We start from the raw sequence: 14620 nt of genomic DNA on the forward strand, positions 1-14620 counted from the left end.
GTTTATACTCGGTGCTATTTCTGCTGTGAGTTGATGGTATAATGTCAGCAGACATGCTGCTTTCTTGATAATATTGCACTTCAAAAGACCAGTTGTCAACCACTCTTGAAACATTCTCAAATTCATAACTATATTTTCTTGGCGACCATCTGGAGATGTTGGTGAGTAATTAGGCGTTATGGAGGGCGTTTTGAGACAACTCTGTGTTCTGTCGCCCATGTACGCCCCAAGCCGACAAGTATTTTCACTATTCTCAACTCAATCAATTCACATTACCTTTACTAATAATGGCCAGTTTCCTAACATAATTACAATTATTGCTGGTTTGAGCCATTGCAATAATAGGCTTCCTCTAGATGACTGGAGAGCAGCCTCAGAGCTTGCCCGGGGGCACAAGACTTCCTCGTGGTTTTAATGGGCACTACCCTCCGGAGGCAGTGACTGCGCACTTCTGTGCAATGGCAGAAAGGGAGATGTCTCGACCTCAGAAAGACTTGGTCACCCAGGCGAGAGTTATCACCACACCTCAGGGAGTTGTTGCTTTATCATTTTCACATGAGTCTCCACCTCAGCCTTATATATGTAGGTCCCACTGGCGATTTGTTTATCTGGGCTGTCATGGAGCTGTCATAAATGACAATAACCAGTGTGATTCGGTAAAGCACATTGCTATCTGAATGGTGCAGGATTAAGTACCTGTGAGGCAGGGTGTCCCTGTCTTGTGGGTTGCCTCCTGTCCCTTGCCTGATATGGAGATCCCCTCTCTCCTGATTGGGTACCTAAGCCAGATTGAGCCCTGAGGTCATCTGGTACCCTTGTCATGAGTGATTGCATTAGTGAAGGGCTCCAAAAGGTAACACTCACTCCATGTTTACCTAATCCATCCCAGATAAACCTGGAATCTGGTCACCCATTCCAGTCTTGTCAGAGCCTGACTGTCCCCGCCAAACCTTGTTACCCACATTCAGCATTCACCCCAGGGCAGCCATTAGAAGCAGTATATGTCCACTGACATACTGTAAACAATTGTCCTTCCACCGACCTTGTTTAACATGCCCCAATTGAATGCAGATGACTGCCCTGTTAGGTTTAATCACAATCACATTGTGCCATATGCCATCCACACAGTAAGCTGTTGCGCTGGAAATTGGTTTAGGAATGCACAAAAGTGTGCCTCTGTGGTGTATACATACATGATAATGGTGCACATGAACTCTGTATGTACAATGAGGCCTGATCAAATCATGCTTTTTGTGAAGCCCTGAAAGTGTAGGTTTGTGTCCAAAAATCAAATTAAAAAACTGCTTTAATCACACTGAAAGTTGCTCCTTCATAGTTGAAAATGTGGAGGAATGAAAGCATGTTTTCTGTATTGTATAATAGTACAGTGACCCCTTGGTAAGCTTTGTCCAATGTGCATGAACATACCAATAGTTAATATAGAGTAAGTAGGGCAAAATGATGAAAGGACAATGTTTGTTTCCTAGGAATTTTCTGATGAGTCGATCTCAAATTGACCATTAATAGCTAGTTTAGTTTTGCAGGAAAGGTGTAGGAATTGGCAAGGAAAGTATTGCATGTGCGGTAGCCTGCTATGACAACCAACCAGCACCAGTCATTGCCTCTTGAGTAATGCATACATAAGCCAGGGTCAGCCAGAGCAGTAAATTGATACAGTAAGGATACGTATACGTAGGCTGCAAGCCACTTGGATTCTTTTTACCTCCCACATGTCTACATCTACACATACATACTTGTACATGTACATAGTCTGCGGTACAGCAGTCTGATGTGTCTTAGTGTGTCCGGTTTTCTACTTGGAATGATTCCAAGTTCCTCTGAAACTTTTTCATCTGTAATGCACGCTGATGTGATGGGGAGAAATGTCAGCAGACAGTTAGGTCAAATATAACACACTGAGCTTGCTGTGTTTTGGCCGAGGTACATTTTACTTGTATAAGTACCTTATATTTTTTGGAGCTGTTATTGCTCCCAGCCGACCCCCTTTTCCTTCCTGTGTCTCTAGACCAGGATAATCTTCAATGTCGGAGTAACACTGTGTGTGCCAAGAGCTCCTCATCAGCAGAATAACTGGTTCATGGCAGGCATCTCATTCAACATAGGTTCCCTGTCAGCTGTCCCAGGCCGTTTGATCAGCCGTCCTGTCAGTGAATGAGGCTATCAGCCCTCGCCTCATAGCTTTGCCAAAATCGTGTCATAATTTCTCATCGTATCGACCAGGGAATCTGTATCCAGACGATAACAGTACACAATACACAAATGATTTTTTGTATAAACTTGGCATCATTTACTATGTGTTCAGAATTGAAGGGCAGAAATGTTGATGATGAATTGGTTAAAAAGAACCAATTAGAGGAATAGAAATGATATATGTAGATCAATTCCTAAATTTTCTAAAGATCTGAAGTTTGATTTCTGCTCGAGAAGAATGTAGCACGGAATAAAAATTTCTGCTGATCAGGAGCTGAACAGAAGATCTGTTGGCATGTAAAGAACTATCAGAATGTAACACATTGATTTCTTGAAAGGTATGGAAGGGTATTTTGAACTGATATGGTTAATTGATATCAACATTATGCCAGATGAAAAACTTTGGAATATTTCTGTGGCTAGCTTAATTATGCAAAGTATGATTTAGTTTTGGGGGCAAAGACCCTGATTAAACATGTTTATACTTTGTAGTTTAGTAAATTTAATTGTCAACTATACATGATTTACCCAGAACCCTTGCTTTGTTGGACCATTTTATAAGTCATTGAGCCTCTGGAAATAGCTCCGTAACCCTATGTTATGGTGGTGGGAGAGGGTATGTATAGTGGATAAGAAAACCTCTGTGAAAGCAAAGAGTTGTTTGTTGGTATCTCAATTAGCTTAGGTTACTGACATGCCAGATAAAGATCTTGCAAATCAGACCCAATTTCTTCCACAAGCCACATCTTCAGCTTTTGTCTGGTTTCCATATATGTTACCTGTGTGCACAGGTGAGTATAAGTATTGTAATGACAGGACATGCCTTTGATCACACCTGTTGGAATCTTTTTCTGGCTCACTTTGATGTTGTAATTCTGTAATTGCTGTACTTACTAACCAGGCCTCTGTGCATCACCATCGAATCAAGCCTTCATTAGTCTATAATAGCATCTTGCATGTTGTTCTGGGAGAGTGAGTGTTGGATTCGCCGTCCCATCATTGTAACAAGCTCTCCTTGTGTAACACAATTGATTTATGGTATCTTCACTACCCCGGAGGACACACAAAGAAACCCAAGGAAGATAATTTTGCTTCATTTCATTCCATTCCAATTCTTTTGTATCCATCTGGTGAGGGAATTTTTTTCTTGGGACATGCTTCATCATTCCATTTTTGTTTTGGTCATGAGAAATGTGTTGTGAGCTCAGTTGATTATCCTGGCAATGCATTGCAAGTGATTTAAGGGAGGTGTGACATGGTAGAAGTCAAAACTGAGTGATGTTTCCCCCTGATTTTCTGTCTCTTTAATATTCCTTGTCGATGTCTGATGGAGAGAGGCTGGGACGACCCTCAAACACCTTCAGATCTAATTAGAGCGTCATGGGTAAAGTTTGGACAGGCGGCAGTCTGCAGCATCTCATGCTCTTGGGGTCAATCTGCTGTCCAGGTTAGCTCCCACTCCTCAATCATTCTCTCTCCTCCCCATTGATTTCCCTTTTTCTCCATTCTCTGGGCTTAGAACATTTTTTGCTGCTTATTTCCTCCAGTGCCCCATTCTGTAATGGCTCTACAAGCAGCAGTATGGAATTATACCTTCACAAAAGACAATGATGCATGGCCAGCTTAATTTCAGACTTCAAACTCGCATGCAATCTCCTCACGTTTCATTTCAACATTTTTGCCGGACAAAGCTAGCCTGCAGATATCATAGGGTGCTAATGAGGAGACTTCAGGGAAATTGCCTAAGTGGAAATCTTTACTAGAAATTGCACAGATAATGGAAAGCATTGGAGATGACCTGTAAAAAATTGCTCTCAGTGTTCAACAGGCATCCATTTGTTGGGGTGTCCTTAAACCATTCTTTGTTCACATGGGAATCTATTGCTAAAACATTCTGTAATGCATTCCAATGGAGCTGAGGAATTGGAGGAGGGCACCCATATCTACCTGTGCAATAATACTTTGTAATAACTTGCTGTTCTCTAGCTGATGTTCAGAGATGTTATTGGAGTGCCTTTTTTCACTGTTGGCATATATTTTATTATTATATGGATATATTTGTTTGTTTGTTTGTTTATACATGCATTCAGAAAGTTTGTTTGATTCAAGGATCGATGCAAAGAACCTTCAGTTTAGCACAACTTAACATTTATAGTCCAGAGAAAGAGGGAGTGATGTTTCACTCTCTCTCTCTCTCAACAGCAGGATGATGTTACAAGTTCTTGTGGCTCTCTTGTAACTGAATACTGCTATTTGTGTGCTCTGTTTCTGTCTGCAATGACAGCAGATCTCTTAACCACTCCTATTAAACATTACATGGTGTCTGGTTTATAATGGTCATGTGTCAAGCAGATCAACATTCCATACATTTTCCTTCTCATTTGGGCAAGCCTGTTTTACAGTTCATTAAATTATTCATACATGAAAAAGGGTTGTGTGGAAAGAAAATTTGGAATGGCTTTCAGGTTGATAATTGTTTTCTGTAATTATAAGTACATTTATGTTTTTTTCATTGATATGTCAGGCTGTTTATATTTTAATGTTGCTGAGAGTCTAAAAATTACATAGTAGTTAATTTTTATAAGTATGATTTCATGTTTAGGGTTTCCTCTCTTTTAGTTTCTGCAAAACTAGCCTTGGAGGATCCCATTTGTGGATTTGGTGAAGTAAATGTGTTCCTGCAGTTTTCAATACAGAAAAGACCTGTTCACAGTTTTCGTCCAAAAAGTGTGGCATATGCAAAACGAATCTGCCTGACTCGGCCATTACATTTTCTATTCACCCACACTGAAATCTTTGTAATTTAGGAGCATGTTTTGCAAGTTTTTTTCTTGCAATGATTGAAGTAAGAATACATGTTAGCAGAGATTATTACGAGAGTGACAGATCTTGTTTAGGGAAATGGCCACTGTCGATTGCCTTACCTAATCTTCTCTCACAGCTGATTGGCTAATTTCAAGCTAGGATTCCCATCTGCCAATTGTTAATGGGTCTCGTGTTTTCCTTGACTGGAGCTGTCAGCCATTTTGTTTGATGTGATGGGCGCTGTAGGAACAAGACCTATTCAGTGGAGCGTGTTACACAATTACCTGAGACCTGGAAGCTCCTGCTGCGTGAGTGAAGTCACTTAAGCCAGGCAGTTCACTGCAGTAGGTTACTTTGTGGAGTTTCTGATGTAGGCATCAGAAACTGCAGATCTGTAAATATCAATCCTGTGCCCAAGATCCCCAAACTGCACCCAGGGGCAACCAGTCAAAGCTCAAGTAACATAGACGGCACACCCACCTAAATCATTCCTCAAAAATAGCATACAGCACAGCTGTAACATGCAAGTCTGCGTGCAGGTCAAACTCTGATGTAAGGCAAGCCGTTATTTTAGTTTAGTGCTTGGCAGTTTTGAAAGCTGTGATAAAAGTAAGCAGCAGGGTATGCACTCTGGTTGTCCAGTGTGGTGGGGGTAGCAGATAGCATTTTGGCACAAAAGTATCGGCTGCCAGTGGAAAATAATTGGGTGAAGATTATGTAAGAACGTTTGGCATATCATTGGTGGCGTTCCAGAGGAAATGGACTGGAGAAGTTGAGTGAGCGTGTCAGAGTTGGGCAGTGCCTGACACAGAGGATTGCAGGAGTGGCTAATAGATGAGACTGACCTCTGATCTCTGACATCCTGGCACTTTGTGAGGAGTTTAATCAGGAATCTGTGCACCATGAAGACCCATCTATTAATCAACTCCTCCCATACTGCCCTGTCTTTGTCTGTTTATCTGAGGTGTTTGAGCTGTAGGCACTTGCAAACTGTTTCTGACCTTTCCTCCAATCTTCACTGCCTGCATTAGCAGATCAAGCCTTCTGATGGTGTTTAGCATTATTGAAATGACATAATCCTGATAAGTTGTTCGTCTGTCAGTACTAAAGTGCCCCACAGCAATGTGCAGTAAAAAATGTGCTTTTGGTTTAACTGAAGTAGGATAGAGACTGATCACAATACAGTCTTAATATGGTAATATCTCATCGATTATTTATTATGAAAATATAATAAGGGCTTTTATTGTTTATCATTGAATTTCTCTGTTTAAAAAGGCTATCTATAGGCAAACATTAGGATATTTTTTCTTAAAGAAATATAAGCAATAATGTTCAGCAATAAAGTATCTAAATCTCTTTACATTTCCCCGCAAAAAAGCATTTTTAGAAGGAAATAAATGTCCTAAAATATTATTTTTGGCACTGAAAGTTTAAATTTTCTTGAAGCATATCATCCCACATTCCAAACAAACCTCAAAACACCTTTCTGAAATCAGTAGAGCACTTAAAATCAGGAAAATTGGCATGTTTATCGTGGGTGTAATTTATAGTCATTTAGGGTAATAGTGTTACTACACATAACACCACCATCCCCTACACTTCTGTTTTCACCAACACTACACATGACACCATCATCCCCTACACATAACACCACCATCCCTACACTTCTGTTCTCGCCAACACTACACATAACACCACCATCCCCTACACTTCTGTTCTCATCAACACTACACATAACACCATCATCCCCTACACTTCTGTTCTCACCAACACTACACATAACACCATCATCCCCTACGCATAACACCACCATCCCTACACTTCTGTTCTCGCCAACACTACACATAACACCATCATCCCCTACAGTTCTGTTCTCACCAACACTACACACAACACCACCATCCCCTACACTTCTGTTCTCACCAACACTACACATAACACCACCATCCCCTACACTTCTGTTCTCACCAACACTACATATAACACCATCATCCCCTACACATAACACCACCATCCCTACACTTCTGTTTTCACCAACACTACACATAACACCACCATCCCCTACACTTCTGTTCTCACCAACACTACACATAACACCATCATCCCTTATACATAACACCACCGTCCCCTACACTTCTGTTTTCACCAACACTACACGTAACACCACAACCCCTACACATAACACCACCATCCACTACACTTCTGTTCTCACCAACACTAAACATAACACCACCACCCCCTATACATAACACCACCACCCCCTACACTTCTGTTCTCACCAACACTACACATTACACCACCACCCTCTACACTTCTGTTCTCACCAACACTACACATAACACCACCACCCCCTACACTTCTGTTCTCACCAACATTACACGTAACACCACCACCCCCTACACTTCTGTTCTCACCAACATTACACATAACACCACCGCCCCCTACACTCTACACCATCATCCCCTACACTTCTGTTTTCACCAGCACTGTGCATGAACCCTGATCAATCACTACATTTCATCTCTATTTAAACATGCTGATCATTGGCTTCAAATTGGCTTTAAATCATTTTTCTGATTTTTGTGCATTCACACTACAGTGAACACTTCTAGATATTCGATGGACTGTTAGCTGTACCAGTGTGTGTTAAGTCCTCTTTGATGGCTGTGATTGTTCCCTGGTGTCTGAAAACTTGATCCCTTGGTCTGAGTTTGTATTGGGAGACAGACCACCCAGCCCAGAGCACCTCCCAGACTACCAGGAATTCCCAGTTCCTCTCAGAAGGATTCTAGCATGGGCTACCTGTCCATTCCACCACTGACCTGCCATGACCTCATTTTAGATCTCACTGCTGATTGGGTCCACAAAGGGCAACCATGTTTCCATGACAACCATTTAAAGTATAAACAATAGGCTCCCTTTATTGCCACTCAAGTAGCCTACATAAATAAACTTATTACAGCCAATACAACTGGGCTGGCTAGTCAGACTTTGATGTTGCCTCTTGGGTACATCTGTGTTTAAAGGGGCTTCCCTGTTTGTCTCCTGTTGTTTTGGGGGTTGTCTCTAGTCTACCCCACTACAAGCCTGTAGATGCCCCCTGTATGGCAATCAGGGGAGATGTTGGAGTTGAGTATAAGCCTAAGGCCCTACTAACTGCCCCAGGGAGGGTTTCTGCCCTGACTTGGGGCCTAGCCTTTACCATCTGTGATGACCAGGCAGGTGAAAACCTGTTTGTTGTTCTAGATAGAGCTTCTGACAGTTTAGAGACATAAGTCTTACTGAGGCCAGGAGAGCAGTCTCTTTATTTAGTTACAGTTTGTGTTCTCAGGGTTCATGTATACTGTTAAAATTGCCTTCAGAGCAGTTTGGGGGATCCAGGGTGACTGATGAGTTATCAGATGGGTTAACCCTATACTCTAAGTATCTCCTGCCTGGGACCAGCAGGGTTGGGGCTCCTGTAGTTTGCTGCAGCCTATCAGTACTTGGACATCCTCTTAGAGAGTATTTGGTTAACAGTTTTTAATCAGACTGACAGTACTAACAAGACTGGTTGTTTTTCTGATAAGCTGCCACAGGGGGACTGTATTGTCAGGTTGGGTATGGCAGCATGGATGAGGAGAAATTCATCGAATGATACTCTCATTCCATTATAAGAGCATTAAAATGATATTGGTACAGTTTGTATGTAATTGGATGTGAAGAGGGCATGGGGTTTGAATTCTTTCCTAGTGACCTAGATATATTAAGTAGTGGGCATTACTCAGCTGATTTTTGCTGTCTTGTGGTAGAGTATTGGCCAAAACTTGACCCAGTGCCAGTGGTCATCACTTCGGCCCATCAGAGAAACAAGGCCTGTGATCATTGTTGATAACTGGTCAGTGTGTAAACGCAACAGCTACAGATTGGCATAGGTATCAGAGGTCAGCAGAAGTCCAGTGTACAGGATCACATTGCCCCAAAAGCATTCCCCAGAGCATCTTTGTAATTCTCTTCATGCACCTTTTCTAATCAGTTTGACAAGTTAAACTCGTTGGGGTGTCCCCTGTGCAAAGAAGGTGTGCACGTTTCCAGCATGTCCAGATAAATTGGAACATTCGGGGAAGAGCTCAGGGCTAATTGTTGCCATGTTCCCACAGCTGAGGTAGACACAATTGTGTTTGGTGCTCGTGGGAGAGCCCCTGTTTAGTTAGGCATGTTTCAGTGTGAATCTATGGGGAGGGAAATCCACTCCCATGGCTAATGGATCTGCATGGCTCCATCTTAGGGTTGTCACTACTTGTACACACAGTGGGGTGCCAGTCGCCAAAACAAAAAAATTTTTCACAAGTAAAGTACAAGTACTCAAATTATAGGTTTTAAGCAAAGATTTCATTACACCTTTTATGAAGACTATAAACAGGCACAATTTGTCCTAATTGCTATATTTTCCCATTTATTGTGTGGTGCAAATTTCTAAATAATGTTCAGGGTATTTTGACATGATAGGCCTATTCTAAGTACCTGGTACTGTGGCTGTCCAGACACAGTGATGTATTGGTTATTTGGGCTCCTACAATCAATATAATAGACCTCACTCACAGGTTTATACCAAGTTATAAAATATATGTGAATGTGTTTGGTAGTGTTTGACCTCTTCTTTGACAAGCTGCAATCCAAGGTGCCATAAAATCTTTCTATTCAGCTGGTTGTAATCTATAGATTGGCCCCATTTTAGATAAAAGTCTATGGCAGTCAATATTTTTTTGTGGATGTTTTATGCCTCTTCATACAGTTCCATGTCTGGATAGCCGATTATTACAGTACACAAAGTCCTAGAGTAAATGTTGGAAATGCAATGGTTCACATTTGTGTACCAGAGGCAGCTGATAATGGAAGTTTTGTGACAGCCCGTTTACTCTGTGGTCTCGCACTGCCGGCTTGTCTTTCAGAATATGTGTGCACAGCAGCACTTTATCGATGTCTGGCAAGCTGTTGTTGAGTGTTCTTTACTGCTTGTGGTTTAGATCCCAGAGAAAGCCAACTGTGCGACACATGAGTCAGGCCGTTCACAAGCAACACACTCCAAGAAAACTTTCTACCTTAGGTGAGGAAATCCATAACATTTTGATCAAGGACTGAAGATGTAGAGTGTGTTAACAAATCAATGGGTGTTCAATTTCTGCAGAGAGACACATCAGTGATATTTGTGGGAGATTTAGAGGCAGGGTCTTGTTCATTGTCCTGCATAGCTTTCTCCAGATTGCTGATTGGAGACTGAACCATTCTGCTCACATCTGTATTCACCGGCTCGCGTACTAATGTTGGCTCTGTTTCTAGAATTAGATAGTTACACACATTCTAATCTCAGCATTTTTGTGTGCGAATTAGAAGTAAATTAATCTTCAGTCTGCTGGAGTGTGGTATTTCTATAGGGCTGAGTAAGCAATCAGGACATGTTTAGTACCTGTGATATCAAGTAGCCATCACTTCTATATCCAGGATTCTACTGTATTGAAATGTGTCTACTTGGATGCGGTTTGGATGATATCCAGCTGGCAGTTTGATTAGTTTGGTAACATGTAATTGTGTATCTGATAAACTCAGCTTTGTGAAGGAGTGTGGATAAGATGTGTAGCGTATGGACATCTGACACCTCTGTGTTCAGCCCCGTGTGAGCGCGACCTGCAATTAGTCCATTGCCCGATCCATTACCTAGAGGCCAGAGAGGGTGGAGAAACCTGTAATCAAAGCTGTCCTGTAATAAACGTATTCACCCAGAACAACCTCACTCCCCCTGTAAGCATTTATTCACTCAACCACTGACACCATCTTCCTGCGTCTTTCCAACCTTGCATGGCTTCTTATGTAATCTCTGCTCCATCAGTACCCTCAATCATTCTGAGAAAGACTTAAAAGATTGGCAAAATGTTTCCATGATAGGATAGCAGCCTAGAATGTTGTCAGGCTTCTAATTAAATTTGTCCATTTCTTAGATCTTCGCATGGTTTCCACTACAGTCATATTGCTATGAAGCAAGGGGGCTTTGATGAAGTTATACATGCATGTATGTATGTGTAATGCCATGTGTACTTTTAATTGCAATGGTTTTACTGTGAAAAATGTTAGTAGAGTCAAGTGATTTAACTTCCTAAGTACAGATGGTATCAATCTATTAATGGAATTGCACATTGCCCTCTATCTACAATGTGTTCTTTTTTTTAATAGGTGAATAGTGATCATTGTCTATGATATGAATTCATCATTAGATTTGGAGAATTCTGCTTTCCAAATTTTATTCAATTCTGCAAATTTTTATGTGGTATTCCATCAGATTTGTCATTATTAAGAAGGTAGGAAAGTCAGATGGGTTGGGATGATATCGAGCATTCAGAGAATTTTGTTATTAACAGACTGGCTGTTGCATTTTTTATTTATTCTGTATTGGAAGAAGAAAATTGAATTGAGCAGCAGGAAGACATTTTGTGGAAATGGAAGAGTACTGGTTATTGATTCTAGTTTCTGGTTACCCGCCATGTCTTATGGTGGGTTGATATTATCTCTAATAAAGAACCTCAAGAGCGGAACCTGAAAAAGAGAAGTTTAGTTGTGCAGGGATATATCTCCACAAAATTTAATAATGCATGACATTTCTATTGTGCTAGTTCCATGTTGTACAATCTAATTTAAAGGTCCATGACAGTCGGCTTCTTTAATCCTGCCCCCATGAATTATGGCCAGCAGTGGTTGGGCATATCAGATAGCTCTGTGGTGACAAGGCCGTGTCAGTGGTAAAGACAGTGCGTGTATGTCACCACGAACCTGGGTGTTCCAGGCCCTGATTTACCAAGGTTAGCACTAGTGGGTGGATCATCCTGTTACAGTCAGCTTCTATCTTTTTTGACCTTCCAGGCTATTGAGAAGGTTTCTTGTCCTTCATGGAACTATGAGGTTATTCAAACATCTCATACATGTAAATATCATGGCTTGCCGAAAGCTTCCCAACAGTTAGCATGTGGGTGCTCGGTGCCACAGTTGCATTAGCTAATAGGAACATTACACATTCATTTGCCAAGTTTGTCAAAATCTCTTTTATCCTCTGTAGCATATAAATAGAAGGGTTAACATAAAACTTATATGAGGTAAAAGGTTCAAAAGTTGCAGGTACCTTTCTTCATTTAACATAGAGATCGAGTTTGAAAATCTTTGTGAGATGATTTTTTCCCTTGTATCTTAAGATGTATGTGCTCGTACTGTAAAAAAGTAAAATAGTTTTTGGATGGGACATACATTTTATTTCATTATGTTACAATGGGAATTGTTCACTTTGTAGTTTTACAGTGACATTTGTCAACTTTGTGTTAAAACTAACAGACAAAAACATTGATGTGCAAGTTAGCTAAATCCGTCTGATTACATCAGATTGGTAGGCTGTCATGTGTCAGGCGATGATTTCGCTCCAGTTCACCTTTTGATCTTGGGCCGGATTTGTCAACTGTGTGGCCTGATAACACTCAAACAGGTTTAACAGAATTTCCTGGCTGATATGACATGATCATGGTGCCGGCCTGGGCTTCAGGGAAGCTGTCGTTTTTGTCCAGGCAACCATGAAGTGCTAAGACAATGCTGCCCCCATGTTGGTCAGTTTGCCCAACACTACAAGAAAGATAGGCTGATTCCGTCCAAATTACGAGCCTTACCACTTTTCAATTTTACGGTGATGTCTGGCAAATCCTTTCAGGTTAATTTGGAGGATTTATAGAGGATCAAGGAACCCAAGGAATGAAGACCAGGTCACGAGCCCCTTTTGTGCTTGTAGCAGCCTGTGAAAATCTCCATGGAATAACTGTCAATACTGAAGTCTGTTTTTGCCCATTTGAGGAAATATTTGATACCCTTGCTATAAAGGCTCTTGTATGCTCAGGTCATTTTCTCTGGGGCCAGAAAAACCTGGCTTTAGCTCTTTGCTGTTTTAGTTAAAGGGTGGAACACTGGGCTCCGAGTGAGTCAGAGTGCTTAGCTTCATTTATACAGGGGCAGTTTTAACGATATTGAATATTTCACTTCGTCTGCTCCATAGTGGGGAAAGGTGATAAAAATTTAGTTCATAAAAGGAAAGAGTCGTCAAATTAATAAAATAAATTGTATTGATTACTGCCATATTGAATTTCCAGAACTCTGTTGGGCTTCCTTTTTATGGCTCCAAAATGGAGGTTGAGACATCAGCTGTTGTACTACTACAGAATTTACTCCGGCTGTCAGTGGATACGAAACAGTTTTTTATGACCTGTCTCATTGTGTCGCTATTTGATGTGTTGTAGGCAAAGACAAAGTGTGATGTACCGTGCTTTGTATATGTGGTAACTTTTAAGTTTGCTGTACAGAATGACCAAGTCTTTATGCATATCAGATCTTCACCTATTTGATGTTGTTAAAGGCTCATCCTGGGCTCAAAATTTCAATTAATACATTGTCATGTTGAAATAATTATGGAAAATGACAGGTAATAAGTTTGATGGATGCTTTGCAAATAATAGCATTTAGTGAAAATTGATCTATTTCTTCTCTCCTCTTTGGCCGGAATTTTCTTAATGTTGTGAATCAGAAAGGCTGATAGTTCTCATTTTTTCCTCGGGTAAATCAATAGAAAAATTCTACAGAAATGCCATTCTTTTGAAGAAAATTAATTCTAGAAATTCCACAAATCAGAGAAGTTTGGGAAATCCGTAAGTCTGATGAATAATAGGGTTCATATGCAACGAGAATGGCTAAAAAAGTCTCCTGTCACTTTTTGTCAGGATTGAATTTGTGGAAAAGCTCCAAGAAGGAACATTTTCATTGTCAATTGATGTCATTCCTGCATTATATACCCCATTATCATATGATATAAAATTGCATTAGTTGTAATATTATTTAAAAATCTGAAAGATGAGTGACAAAAAAGTTTTAGACAGTGGATAATGGTGTTGTCTATCATATGTGCTTTAAAGTATTTTGCCATTGCCTATTTCTTAGCATTTGAACAAAATTTTGAAAAGTTTTTTTGAATATTTCTGATCAAATTTTACTGATTAACTTCTGTCAAGCCTTATGCAAAACAAAAAGATTAAATTATGTTTGTAACTTTTAGAGCTGAAAACTTTGTCCCGTATTTTCTGCCATAGGTTGGCTGGGATGGCAGTGGAAAGATTGCTGGCTTTGTAAGCAGTAGGTCGAAGGTTTCAGGCCCAAGTCAAAACATACCCAAAACTGGAATCGGTGCTTGGCCCCTTGGTACAACCTTGCCACAAGGCATATCAGAGAGGAATAGGCCCCTATTGTTAGTGTAACTAACTAAGTAGTGTATGATGTCTGGTGTCCTGTCAGTGAGGTAGCACTATACATGTAAATATGTTGGCATTAAGTATGATCTGTTACAAGGGGATGTCATCATGATATGACTGAAATATTGTAGAAAGTGATGGTAAACCCCATTCACCATCACAAACATTATTGATATTATGTGATATATTGAGTATGGCCTAAAACGCCAATCAGATAAAGAAATAAATTATTTTTAATTCTGCATGTATGTATTCATTATTTGCATTTGTGCATGCATATCATTGTTTGTATTTGTGCATAA

At 40.5% G+C, this 14620-nt stretch overlaps 1 protein-coding gene across 3 annotated transcripts in view; it reads left to right on the forward strand.

Annotated features, from left to right (window-relative positions):
- The window catches only part of LOC135481251 (kin of IRRE-like protein 1), a 92861-nt gene that overhangs the window by 54030 nt on the left and 24211 nt on the right, over positions 1-14620 (forward strand). The window lies entirely within an intron of this gene.

This window comes from Liolophura sinensis, chromosome 1 (genome assembly GCF_032854445.1).
Source record: "Liolophura sinensis isolate JHLJ2023 chromosome 1, CUHK_Ljap_v2, whole genome shotgun sequence".
NCBI classification, from domain to species: domain Eukaryota; kingdom Metazoa; phylum Mollusca; class Polyplacophora; order Chitonida; family Chitonidae; genus Liolophura; species Liolophura sinensis.